General features: G+C 40.8%; 1 protein-coding gene across 1 annotated transcript in view; it reads left to right on the forward strand.

Moving 5' to 3' along the window:
• The first annotated feature begins 1,467 nt into the window (after positions 1-1,467).
• Positions 1,468-14,716, forward strand: part of lpar1 (lysophosphatidic acid receptor 1) — a 40,534-nt gene continuing 27,285 nt past the window's right edge. Inside the window, exon 1 of the mRNA XM_023289849.3 lies at positions 1,468-1,810. The gene's annotated coding sequence lies outside the window, so the exon portion shown is untranslated. The remainder of the gene's footprint in view (positions 1,811-14,716) is intronic.

A 14,716-nucleotide genomic window follows, 5' to 3' on the forward strand; every position in this document is an offset into this window, starting at 1 on the left:
TAATGTTGAGACACCAAGCAGAGAGGTCCACACCTTCAGACTTCATCATGAAAGCAGCTGTAACTGAATTAGACACTGGCAGACTTTGGTTTCTACAAACTTTCCATTGATGGAACAAACACAACAGGGGGCTCTGAATTCTCCAGAAATCCTGTGTTGTGTTTGCTCACAGTGCTGGGAATATTCATACAGCCAGCTAAAGCTTTTTAAAATGCAAAGTCACAGTTTTGCCTTCAGAAACCTCCTGAGGAGCCATGCATGTTTTCTTGTGTTTAATATGAGGGAATGCCACCGTGTGATGTGTGACTAACAATAGAACCACATGGACGTCACCTTCCAAAGAAACCTTGGATTGGCCTTTAGAAATTCCTGGGAATTATTTACATCTATTTTCTCTTGAACTGATGTTGTGGGTTTATCTCCTACAGCAGACTGTCATGGCTCTAAGACCATGTCTTCAGTCTGACTAACAAGAAGCAGCAAATTCTTACAGTTTATCAGGTGTAACCGGCTTTACCCGACAGCAAATCAAGAGAATTATGAATAAACTAATCATGGAATCAGTTAATTGGTAATTTGTGCTTGATCTGGCCTGTTCTGTTCCAGTTCTTTCTGATTCCTTTGCATAAGGACTGACTGTTCCTGATGACATGAAGCCAACTCTTTCTGAACCTCGTTGTGAATTTAACATATTCTTAAATGACATATTTAATGTACTGACAGAAACCAGAAAACGTCGTGTTCTTCAGTGTTTCGTGTCTTTAACGCTCCATTTCATTCCACAGCCTGGACGCCTGGTTTACTCCAAACACCTCTCTAAGTGTTCACAGATGGTGAGGAGCTGGCAGCAGGACAGTCTTCACCCAAATACCTTCTGAGAACCTGAGGAACTTCATGAGACGCTTTTTAAACATTCAGCAGCAGACATGGAGGAAATACTTCCAATATATTCATCTGTAAGGAATACAGTATGTCTTTGAGTGTCTCTCTGCTTCACTCCACCCTCTGTCTGTCTGTCTGTCTTTCTTTCTCTCCCTTCCTGTCTTTCTCTCTCTTAACAAGTTACTGAAAAAAATGTGTTTCCAATTAAGGCTGAGGGAAAAGAACAGCTCTAAGCTCTACTAGAAAATCTTCGCTTGGAGGACATTTGCATGGTTTCTAGTTTTACCCTCCACAAGATAAGTGAGAAAAGTATGTCAAGTGGTGGAGAAAAGTGCACTTGTTGCACATAAAGAGTCACCTGTTTGCACTGATAAGAGATCCAAGGACAAACTGCAGTTTTAACGATAAAGACGCTCTTAGCGCGTTTTTAGCAGCAAAGGACACATTTCTGATTCAAATAGCATCTATGTGCTGTGTGTGTGTGCGTGTGCGTGTGTGTGTGTGTGCACGCTGGTGTGTGCGTGTGCGTGACGTCATGCGCAGACAAAGGTCCCGTCCCGGGCAGTGTGTGCGGCAGTGGGTCGGTCAGAGGGAGCGGAGACGGAGCAGGACGCACCGAGTCAGCGTCTGGAGGGAAATTAGAGAAACTTATCGATTAAAAAACAACAAGAACAACGAAAAACAGCGACGTTCTGGTTGGAAAAAACTCCGCAGCAGTGTTTTTCTGCACGGACATACAATGAAAGGGTTACCTGGCGGCTGCTCGGATCTGGAGTCTCTTTTTGCGCCGCTGCGACTTTGACACTTTGAGAGTCTCTATGAGTTTTCTCTTTGGAGGAGTTTCAGGCAATCAGAACTTGAGTTGGACATTCAGGGAAGCAGTCAGGGAGTAAAACTAAAGCACCGAACCCACTGGAAGCAGGACACTGTAAGTATTTCATTTCTTATCCTCCTTCATTCAGTGATTCTTATAAACTCACATTAGGTGAAAAACGATCTTTTCCTCCCAGTGCATGCCTGATGTTGGCATCTTTACATAATCACAGTATACCTGCCACGTAGACGGTTAGAGGAGAGCATTGTGTCAGATAAAGCTCTGATGGCATTAGCAGATGGAGCTCTGAGCACCGTTATCCAGCAGGAGACGCGGTTTGTGCGCCGCAGGGTGAGAACTGGAATGAACCGAGTTTTATCCAACTCTAACGGGACTTTAGAAGGGAGAGAGGAAAAAAACACTCCAGCAGGCCGTGGGTCTGGGAGTGAAGAAAAAAAGTTGACATCTGTGTTGATTTTCCACGCTGATCTACAGAGAGAAGGAGCTCTGTCCGTTCCACAGAGTTGTACAAACATCTCATCCATCATCCAGCATCACTTCTCCAACAGGAAACACTGGTTGTTGACCAGAGCAGCAGCATAGAGATGGTCCTCAGACACCTCTTAGTGTTGGGATCTGCCCAGAGTCTTGAAGCTGTCTAGAGCTGGCACAAGTCAATCTTCTGCTGAGTTTTGGACTCCAGCCCTGAAATTCAGTGTTTCTCATGAACTTCTGGCTGCAGTCTGAGCAGCTGTGACTCTGGAAAAGTTGTAAAAGAAGATAAAGAATTGTAGATGCAGAGGTTTCAGACAGACAATGAGGTTAACCTGCATCACCTGCACCAAGGATGGAGTAAAGAACTCAGATCTGATCATAGTTTCCTAATGTCTCCAAGCAGACAGCTAAAGGGGTGATAAAGGAGAGACAAGAATTATCTTTGAGTTGTCATCATCTAATTCTTTATCATTTATTCCAAAAAGACATCATGTTCTCAGGTGGAAAGTCAGTCAAAGGTTCTAATCTCTTGTAAAAAAAAGTTTTCTTCTGGTTAGTTTCTGAGTAAACATCTGAGAGAACTCCTCAGTGTTAACCAGAGGTGTGACCTCTCCTTTACTGACACCTTTAGGACAAATATTTACCTCCAGTAAACACAAAAACACACCAAGTGGCCAGATTAACTTCAGATGTGCTCCAGACAGCCAGTTTGGTAACACTTGTTTCTTTTTCCACCTAAGATGCAGAATAAGACAACAAGCTGCCTTTAGTCTCCATCCTCCTGAACTGATGGTGAAAGTCCTAAAACTCCATCTGCTGCCTCCATCGGCCTTTTGATGTCTCCTCATTAACACTCATCTGGTGTGTGTGTGTGTGTGTGTGTGTGTGTGTGTGTGTGTGTGTGTGTGTGTGTGTTTATTAGTGTATTCACCACTATCTACCCCCACCTCCAGACCTCAGGGGGTCTCTGATGCTTCAGGGCAGCGGTAGTTCCTTTAACACTCCAGTAAATAGATCAGGTCAGCAGCTTCTCTGTAAAGACGTCACATTTGTTGACCTTTGACTGCAGTAAAGTCACTTTTTCTGGAGTTAAAGCATGAAAGCTGGAGAACACTTCTCATTTTTAGGCTTGTTTTCATGAGAGTGTCTCTAATCTGATGCATGTTAACGTAAGATAAACCCAACAGCTGCTGCTGGAGGTATGATAAGGTCAGCAAATATAAGAAACTTCACCTTTCACCTGAACCAAGGCCAGAGTGCTGCTTAAATATGTATTTCTTAACTCAGTCATTCTCACCACTTTTATCCAAAACACAATCACAAATGTGTAAGTGCACATATTAGAGACAATAAAACCATAAAATCCATTAAAATGGAAGTAATAAAGTTAAAAATCTGGTCAACCTGACGAGGTTTGACTTAAACAACAACTTAGCTTCATTTAAAATGATTCTTTTAAAACCCTAATAATAATAATAATAATAATAATAATAATAATAATAATAATAATAATACCTGCAGTTTCTCTGCAGTTTAGCTGCAACTTTCAGATGTCTGTTATGCAGCATTTAGTTCCAGTGGAAGGTCATCAAGGAGGAAATCTGTGAGAGACGGTTTTAATGAGACAAAACAAGAACAGAAACGCTCCTTATAGTTGCCCTCACATTCAAAACAACAGATAGTGGAGTAAACTGATAAAAACTGAGCTTCTTCTTCAACTATAGTTTACTTTAAGTGCAGAATGACCTTTATTTTTCTAAACTGTCCTAGCTGATTTAGCCAGAGGGAAGCCGTAATCTATCACCATGGATAGGACACCCCAGCCCTTCAGATATGAGAACAGGATGGTTCTCAGCAGCTCTGTGGTCTCCACAGCAACCAGGACTGTTAGTCCCTGAGGTTCTCTGGATATGAAGCGATTCCGCAACCTGTGGGACGCTAGACGTGAAGCTAAATATAAGAGAGTAGTGTCTGATTGCTGACCGTCTTCATTAAACTAAATAAACTCGTCTCCCCTGAAGATGACTGCTTTATGTTTCCCTCCATGAGCTCTGACATCCGTCAAAGAAGAGGTCCTTGAAACATCTGTTGTGATTTCTCTCCTCCCCCTCGTCTAAGGCCTGCATTCCTCCCATTCTTACGCCAAACGTCCAGATTGCTTCCACATTCATGCAGGTAGCAGAGCCACATTCTGCAGAGTTATTGAAATTAGATTTCTTTCAAATGCACGCGAGCATAGAAAAGGCAAGAAATCTACCTGTTCAGATATAAATATATACAAGATTGAATAAATGCTTTGCTCTGCATTCATGTCATTGATTATAGAAGTAGAACCGCTGCCCTCCTCAATGTTAAACCTGCATCACGTCTGTGGAAGTTATTTTCTTCCGTTTCTTCTGCCTGCTGATGTGAGTTTGTGGTTAAACCTCTACTTCACGGTTCAGCTGATCACGCTGGATGTTTAAAGCGTGATGAACCTCAGAGTCTCCAGCTCCGAGTCACACTGTTGGTTTGCTGGTTGCACACAGAGTCACTAAATGTCAGCTAAAATCCATCTGATGCTCTCAGTAGCAGAAACCAGTCAGAACGCTGCTGACTGACAGTAAATCTCCTCCGACTGGGTCCTTTCTGTAGATGAAGCATCTCTGGGTGGTCTGGAACAACCATCCTGAGGCTTTCCTAAATTTTATTTTGTCACGGAGAGTTCAGATGCGATGGGCCACACTCCAGAATAGTTTTATGATTTTAATCACGATGAATTACTGCTGTCTGCTTTTATAATAGCCCAACCCTCTGGGAACTGAAAAAAGCAACTAACAGATAAAACAAGAAAAACTGAGGAGAGATCTGCACCAATGTGGTAACAGCACAATGGAGAGAAAATACTGCAGACATCTGGAATAAAACCTGACTCATCTAATCAGAATGTGTAAACAAAACTCTAAAATTTAGATTTTTTTTCTAAAAAGCTGACTTCAGTAACTTCATTAGTCTCTAATGCAGCATCTAAAGTGTCCCAGTTTTCTTCACATACTGAATATTTTCTGTATTTAGTTGTGTTTTCTGTTGCTGAGGTTTTAATTAATGGTCTTTGCTTGTAACTGACCATTAGCAGTCAGTTTTCTGTTTTTCATTCATAAACTGTGTGTTCTGCTCCTGCACCACTAGATAAATCTGCAGTAAGAGACTTTCTGATGTTATCCTTTATTAGTTTATCTACTTTAAAGAGAAATCCAGTATTACAATGACATGTTTAGAAGCTGTTCCACATGCTGCATTTCAAGGTGCTTCATTTCAGGTATTAGAGGATATGTGAAGGAGCTGTTGGTGAGCTGGCCGTCAGAAAGTTGTGTTATTTCTGAATGCCCTGTGAGATCCACGTCTCACATCTGTTGGGTGTATTAAAGATCTCCAGATGGCTGCAGAAATGCAGACAGACGCTGAGAAACTCCAAAGACTATGAGAAAGAATAGAGGAGAGGAACAGGAAGTGAGAGAAGCGAGGAGGCCCTCATGTACACAGCTTTATAGCCATTCACAAATCTGCCTGTAAGGTCTGTTCTGAGGGCCGTTTGCTCCTCAGACTGTTTACTGCTGTCAGATATCAGAGTTAACATTACACTGTACTGCTGTGAATACTGCTGACGGATCTACAGAAAGCACAGCAGATATCCACTCAGAACATTTTATCAATGAAACACAGAATCATTTTAGTGCATCGGAAATGAACAAACAGTTCACTGCAGGGTCTTTAGTGGGAAACAATAATGAAATAATAATGTCTTTAAAGCATTTATTCCCAGAAACAGACCAGCGACTCCAGCTGTGTTCTGTATGGAACCTTCAGTCATCATGGAAAGATAAAGAGACTTTATTGTCACTGGGCAGAAGTGACAATACACTGATTCTGTTCTGCTTTACAAAATTTTTCATGGCCAAGCTCCCCCTGCGCTACAAGAATTTGTAAAGAAAAATTCCAGCAGATCAACCAGAGCAGGTCTAGAGGTAATTGTGTTGTACCTTTTAGGAAAAGTGCTCTTGGGCAGTCAGTTTTCTCTTTTCGTGCATCACAAACCTGGAATACTACACCAAGTGCCATTCGTGAACAACCACACCTCACCTCATTTACTAAACATCTCAAAGCATGGCTATTGGAAAATCAGATCTGTGATCATAATACTGTGTAAATTTGTTCGCCATTGATTGGGCTCGTCCCTGAAGACTCTGTGTAATTTGTTTTAAATGTGTAGACGTGAGCTTCGGGCAATATAGCCATGTGTAATAGTGCTTAAGGATTATGAGCGATGGTGATAATGGGATATGTGCAACAGTGTTAGATGGGACATGTATAGGGTAATTATATGTTATGTAGACGGGGATATGTGCAATAGTGACTAAGAGAAATGTGCAATATTATTATGTGCAATAGTGGCAATGGGAAATGTGCAATACAATTAAATGTAACAGTGTCAGAGGGATATATATAGCGGACCCTTATGTTATAGTGACAGAGGGATAAGTGTAGTATGACAATGTGCAATAATGTAGAGGGATATGTGCAATAGCAACAAAGAGATATTTGCAATATAATCATGTGTAAATGTTAATTAATTAGTGCTTGGTAGCTGCCTCGATATCTCAGCTTTTGTCTGTTATGTCCACTAAGTGTTATCGTTTTCTTTTTCATTTTATATATATATTAATGTGTTTTTGTTCTTCTTTGGTCTTATGTTGTTCTCTAATTTTGATCTGCCAATGGGACTTGAGATGGAAATTAGCCGTATGGCTACAATCTATCGTATTTACATGGAAATGTACATTAATACGAATTGTCCCATTTTAAAAAGAAATAAATGAATGAATGAATGAAAGTACAACGAAATTTGTCTGGAAGAACACGACAATTAGCAGCAGTATGTTTATATGATATTGAAACCAGATAAAGAAGCATAAAGAGGGTAGACCATGTTGGTCAGAGCGGCCAGAAGTTTCTATCAGGTGTCAGTCACACGGCGTGTGTGTGTGTGTGTGTGTGTGTGTGTGTGTGCGTGTGCGTGCGTGCGTGCATGAGGTGGATGTAGGTTAAAATCATTCAAAGTCAGTCATGTGAAAGACAGAAAGAGGAACCAGAGTCTGAACGAGGAAACCGTTTTCTAACTGTCAGTAATCATAAATCCGTATCTGAGTTCTGGATTATTGTAGTTTTTTGAAGCAGAAAATGAAACGATGACAGTAACAGAATATTTCTCCACTAAGGTCCGCTGGTGGAAACTTTTTTCTCCTGTAAATGTTGAGTAATGTAAAACTAGTTCCTCAATCAGCTGTTTTCTGCTTCCAGACTACTTTAGGGCAGCTTGAACCTTTTTCCACATTACTGTCAGGAGTTGATCCTGATTGGTTAAACTCAGAGAAGACAAGATGCAGCATTTTTAAGAAACCTCTCACCGTCTTCTCCTTTCATACATTTCCATCAACAATGTGAGATTCACCAAAGAGGCTAAAGCAGCACTCATCTCTCTCAGCATCACTGCTATCGTTGTTTTGGTGTCCCTAGAATGGACATTTTAGTTCAAACTCTTTAACTCCACTAACTCCTGAATGCTCCTCATGAATCAGATGCTGAAAGGCTGATTAGGGTTCAGTGTCTGGTACATTTACTCCACCTGTAGTGGAAAAGGTACCTATAAAGTAGCCCTATTCAATTAGCAGCCCGCGGGCCACATGCGGCCCGAAAGCAACCCTCGAGTGGCCCTAAAGCAACTGCCGAGTGATTGGCACTTGGGTCCGAGAAAAACAGAAAAACATCTTTCAGTAACACTGACAAGTTCTTACAAAAATTCCAACATTATTGCAAACATTGAATGCAACAATTACCGTAACCTAGCAATTATACCCACAATGCATTGTGTTGAGGAGACGCGTTTGAAAAGTTAACATTAGCAGTTCTATACAGGCGAAAATAGCAGCGTGTCTTTTTCTATCCTGAAACGACAAATCGGCGAGGAAAACCGTCGGTTTAATCCTGCGTGGACTGACAAGTATTTATTTATTTACCACCAAGTCCGAACGCCAAAACAATGCCTTTACTCTGCAACGAGTGCTTTGCAGCGCTGAAAGATTAGAATGTCCGAAGACACCACGTTGAAAAAACATGCCGCGTTTCGGACAAACTTTCCTCAGGGATGTCATGAGAGAGCGGCTATAATTCAGAGTTTGACTGCATCTTACAACCGGAGCTGTACTACAATGAAGCGGACCTGCACAGCTCAGGAAAGGGCCACGAAAAAGAGGCTGTTCACAGACTCAGAAACTGTGAAGGACTGCATGTTGGCTGTCGTGGATGAAGTTTTAACGGACGATAAAGTTAAGACGAGTGTGACATCTGCTATCAAACAGGTCTGACACGTCAAACATTCTCGCCACAGATGTCTTCGAGACATGGTAAGTGCAACAAAGCAGCGTGCTGTAGCAGACACTAAAGGTAGTTTTATGTATTTATGTGACTATTTTATGTTCACTTATTATAAGTTTAATATTTAAGAAAGACATTTTGTTTTGACAGTTATTTCACTTAGTTGCACTTTATTATGCACTTTGATGTCAGCTTTATTTCGTTTCAAAGGGATAGTAACTATCACTGTGCCTACTGTTTATTTTTTTGATTATATGCACTGAAGATGTGACTGTCTCAGATGAGACCAAATATGGACAGGGACAAACTCTGTTTTTTGTTATTTCAAAAGAAGAAAAATGTCTCAAGTTCTGAAAAGTTACTGTTAAGCAAGTTACTTTTTAATGCACTTTGAGATGTGACCAAAACAAAAGATGGTGTTTCTAATCGGCACTTAGTTTTTATGTTCACCTTAACCTGTGCTTATATTTACCTATCAAAATGTGTTGAAGTTGTGTGTTTGAAATGTAAAATTTAAAGAAGCAGTATTTCAGCACAGGTTTAGACTAAGTACTGCTCTTCTATTGTGTTTATGTCCTTTTGGATGTGGCAATACGTTAATAAACATCCAGTGTGTTTGTTATCTTATCTGTTTGTGTTTATTTTAAATGGTTAACTTTGCTCACTGTCTGCTAAAAACGTCCAGCCCAGCTCATGTTCTTAGTCTGAAAATCCGGCCCGAGTCCATTTTTAAATGAATAGCCCTGCTATAAAGGGATACACTGGGCCTATTTCACACTGAAATGTGTCATAGATTTAATTTAAAATGCACTTTTTTACCAATTAATCCAGAATCTAAATCCATTAATGACAAAGCATAATCATGTTTTTCCAAATGAGTGTATGAAACCTTTCATTTTAAAAAACTTCCTCAGTCCAATGAGGCAAAATGCAGCCAAACATCCCATAAAAAGGTTCAGATTGTACAGAAGCTTTGACTGGATGAAGGTTCCTCTATCAGACAACCAGTATTCAGCGCAGGACAAAGCTGGAATGGTTTTGGTTGGCCTGCTAAAGATCTCCAACCACTGAGAAACGTTAGTTCAGACCTGAGGATGAAGTTTAGACTCTGAGTCTGGATCATTGAAGTAACGGCACAAAGTTTACAGACTTTACAAAGATTTCAAAATGCAAATGCTGCCACAGGTGTTTCTACAAAGTACTGAATGAAATGAATTCTTTAACAAAAGAGATTTCAGTTTTCTATAAATCAAAATGCAGATCTGGTTTAGCTGTGATGGGTTGTTGAGTGGAGAATTATAATACAACAGAAATCTGAATCTATTTAGTATCTATCTGACATTATTCATTAAACTGTAAAGCGCTCCGTAGTCAGAGATCTCCCTTCCTCCTCCTTAAAGCTCCCAGTATCTCCTGTTTAAGTGCAGAATAAATAAATCTGTCGTGCTTTCTGCATGTTCTCTGGTCTGTAGCAATGAAAAGGACTCAGCTGGATGGAGAACGTTCCTCTGGCTGACTGTAGAACCTCCTGGGTTGTCTTCTCTGTTTTTAGTATCGTTCCACTGCGTTGTTCTCTAACCGAGGAGTGGGCAATAAGAAAGGAAAGAACGGGGCATCAACTGGTCTCCTGACCTCAACCTACAGCTAAAAACCTGAACTTGACCTCGTAGTTCTTCTTTTACTACAACTAAACTACAACAGCTACAAATAAAAACAGGATTCCTACAGACTGAAGGCATCACCAGAGCTTTAGAGTCAAGCTCTGAAACCTCTGAGGACCAAACTGATGTAATACAGATTCCATCTGAGCAGCGGTGATGTAATCTCAGGATCTGTCTCTAATAGTGATTTCATCAGAGAACATGTGAACACGCCCAGCATGAAGCTGCAGGCAGAGCTGACGGTGGAGGACGTTTATCTGGACTCATTTCTGGAGAGTTTTAGAATAATAATCACTCTGTAATCAGTTTCTACTCAGATTTAAATACATTAAAGCAGCTGCTACTGACTGGATCTTTCTAGGAAACATGAACATGAAACATGAACATGAAACATGAACATGAAAGTCCCTGATTCTTCCTCCTGCGTCACGTTGTGGTTTTTCTGAATGAAAACTGCTGATAACATCCACATTTAAGCAGGTGTTCTACATGTTTGGTTTCTCAGTTCCTCGGCTTTTGGGTTTCCTCTCATCACCTCCAGAGGGTTTGATGGTTAAAGAAGGTGATCATGTTGACGTGTTCATGTTACCATGTTCATGTTAATGTGATCATGTTAACATGTTCATGTTAGCGTGTTCATTTTAACGGACACTAGAATCAGTTTTCAGAAGGTTCTTCTTTATTTGCTTCATGTTTCTGAACTGATCCATTTCTGAAATGCTAGCATGTTGTTTTTAACATGTTCATAAGGGTGTTGCACAGTGGTTTAGTGGTTAGCACTGTCACTTTGCAGCTAGAAGATCCCCAGTCCGTGTCCTGGCCTTCCTGGGATCTTTCTGCATGGAGTCTCCATGTTCTCCTGTGCATGTGTGGGTTCTCTCCAGGTTCTCCTATCCTTTTGGGATAGACTCCACCCCCCACGACCCTGATGAGGATTAACCGGTGTGTAGATGATGGATGGATGGAAGGATGGACGGATGATGGATGGATGGATGGATGGATGGATGGACGGACGGATGGATGGATGTCCATGAGGGGTTTATATATACAGAAAGACAAATCATGAGCAAAGGAAGCAGTTGGTGTCATCACTGAACATTTCCACCTTAAAACTGCAGTTTAGGATCAGGATTAGTGTTTGGTTTAGGAATAGGAATGGGGTTAGGGTTAGGATTAGGGTTCGGGTTAGGATTAGGATTAGGACTAGGGTCAGACTTCCAGGGTTAGGGTTTGGATCAGAGAGTTAGGATTGGGGTTAGGAAATAGGGTCAGACTTCCAGGGTTTCATTCTTTACACATCTAAAGAACCAATCCTGTCAGCTTGCAGAGATTGATTTCCGTATTCTCCTTCAGAATCAGGTTCTGATGTTTGCCATGTTTGCTGAATCATTCTTAATCATGGCTTAGCGTAGTTTAGTTTTATGGTCAGAGATGAGCTGGAGTGCTGTAGGTGCAGTGTGTCGGGTGAAAGTGGGGAAATCTGTACATTCTAGAGGATAGAAAAGTGTGGAACTACATCTAAGCCATTTTAAGGTTGGAGGAGATTTAATTTTCATGGAAGAAGCATCTGAATATGAAACACACACATGAGTTTTTAGGAGTTTAATGAATGACTCTGTTGGGGAACCTTCATGTACAGCACTAAAAAATATTCTAGCGAGTTGTCAGGACAGCTCTACCAATCACTGGAAGTTTACCTGAAATATGTTAAATGTTAAATTATACCTACATTACTCATTGGTTGTCACAACTGTAGTATAAAAATTATCATAAAATACACCCCTAGATATGGATATTATTAATATTTAAAGCAGTAAGTGTTCATGTCAAGCTAAACCTCCCTGAAAAGGTGTTTACTTCTTCATAAAGGTTTACTATCAATAGTAATGAAGTTGGCTGGTAGTTTATCAGCAAACCTTATGGATGTGACCTAAAGAGTTAGAGTCATGTTGTTCTTGGTTGTTCTGTGTTTTTCCGTTCTGTTTATAGTTTAGTTCATGAGTGTGTTAATGACAATCCCCATGTTAGTCCAGATACAGTTAGATGCTCTCCTGACTGTTTAAAAGAAGCTATAAAGTTAAACTGAAGCTTTTCTCTCTGATCTCTATCAGGATGAGTCACCGCTCGCCTCAGTATTTTAATTATCACATTTATTATTGAGGACGGTTCAGTAATCGCTGAATATTAGACTTGACTGAATTCTGTGACCTAATATACTTAATATGACTCACTTTTTAGAAATAATTAGTAATGTCATATTTTAGCTGTTAATTTTAGGTCCTTTTCACTCAGCAGATGAAATCTATCCAAACAAACTGAGTGACGACTTTTTATCCGTTTAATTCACTAGATTCGTTCTCTAGGGTTCTTTACAGATTAAATAATCTCACATCACCTGCAGCCCTTTCATTTAACACATGCGTGTAACATGTTTTACTGATCATATATTCATCTATGTTGTAATAAAAACAAGATGCAAATGAAGCTGGGGTGGAACCTATAAATGTTTAGGGCACTTCTGTTCTAAACCTGCTGCATTTCTCAGAGCTTTCCAAGGATTAATATCATGTTTGTTCCTTGTTCTGCAGTTTAGCCTGAAAACCTGCTTTACCTAAACATGTGGAACAGATCATAGCAGAAAGTCCTGAAAGCAAAGAAGCTTATTCAAAGGACATTAGGAAAAAAAAGAAATAAAGGGTGCGTTACGCAGCTCCACGGATACTAATGATCTGGATTTTAGTTGTCAGTACGCTTTCCCAAGACACGATCCCTGGAAGAATTTATAGCCAAATTAAAATGGTTTTTCCATGTTGTTTAGGATTCCTGTTGGTATTTACACATCTTCCTCTGTAGATTTAGTCAGACCAGAAGCTGCTGAGAAACTTGATGGTCTGTAAATTCAGTCGACTCCTTCTCATTGGGGAAACACAGCATTATTTTACAGTAAACGCTCACAAAGTGCTGCTGTTGGTGGGCGATGATACGCCGCTTCTTGAACTGGCTGCACTGTGGTTCCCCATCAGTTAGAGTGAATATTATAGACGCAGTCATGGTCCGGTCACTTGGTGTTTTTGGCTTTTTCTGAAAGTAATACTGAGGACAAATTAAAGCTCTATTCTGTCCAAATACTGCCTGGATTCTAACACTAACCTCTCTATTCTACTGTCCTCTCAGTCACCAAACTTAATGACAGTTCAGGGCTTTGTGTGCAGAGAGGGAAGTGTTTAAGTGGTTGGAGGGGTATCATCCACCGACGATCCGTGAATCAGAACCACACGGCTGCAGTCATACATGACTCAACACCAGCTCTCAATCAGCCCTTGTCCTGAGCCCTGCTGGTGCACGGCAACTGTTGGTGTGTGTTAGTGTGTGTTCGTGTGTGTTAGTGAGTGTTAATGTGTGTGCATGTTAGTGTGTTTGCACTCGGCCGTGATTTTAAAGAGAAAATTCAGAGAATGAGAGCCTATGTGAGCGTTCCTGTTCTCTGGGCTGCAGAAGTCGTGTTTCTCTGCTTTCTGGGGTGAGAGTGAGGAAACAATGGGCACATTGTGTGGAGAGCTGGCAAAGACCAGAGAGGAGGAGGAGGAGGAGGAGGAGGAGACAGGGGAGGAAAGGAAAAGGAGAGATGACAGAAGATGAGTCCATGGGAGAGAGGAGAGGGTTTAAAGGGGGAAGGAGGAGGAATGGAAGGATCATTTAAAGTTCTAAGTCCCCTCAGTTTCACTCGACATACTTCTAAGATCCTCGCTGCCACTGCAGAGCCAATCTGTGGCTCAGACTCCTTCATTTAAACCTCTGTATGCTGCTGCAGAGCCAATCTGTGGCTCAGACTCCTTCATTTAAACCTCTATATCCTGGTTGCAACAGAGCAGAGCTCATAAATAATCTGAGGCTGCAGTGAGATGCGGGAAGTTGAACTTGATGAACAAACGTGAGTTACTCTGACAGCTTCAAACAACTGGAGGAACCGAGTCAGGACCATCAACCTATAGATCATGATCAGTTATTAAGCCTTTTAGTCAGTCAGTGGATGGTAGCCAGTCAAAAAATCACATATGCATGGGTTTCTAATATACTGTCAAACAAAGTTGAGGCAAACTTTTGGAATATTGCAATAAAGAAAAAGCAAATTAGACTCCGTTCCATTAACTGCATTGGAGTGAGTAAACTAGGATAGTAATGTACTAGTATTAGTAATGTACTAGTACTAGTAGTGTAGTAGTACTAGTGGTGTACTAGTATCAGTGGTGTACTAGTATTAGAGGTGTACTAGTATTAGTGGTGTACTAGTACTAGCAGTGTACTAGTATTAGTGTTTACTAGTATTAGTGGTGTCCTAGTACTAGCAGTGTACTACTATTAGTGGTGTACTAGTACTAGCGGTGTACTAGTATTAGCAGTGTACTAATATTAGTGGTGTACTAGTATTAGTGTTGTACTAGTACTAGAAGTG

The sequence above is a fragment of the Amphiprion ocellaris genome, chromosome 17, assembly GCF_022539595.1.
Source record: "Amphiprion ocellaris isolate individual 3 ecotype Okinawa chromosome 17, ASM2253959v1, whole genome shotgun sequence".
Classification (NCBI taxonomy): domain Eukaryota; kingdom Metazoa; phylum Chordata; class Actinopteri; family Pomacentridae; genus Amphiprion; species Amphiprion ocellaris.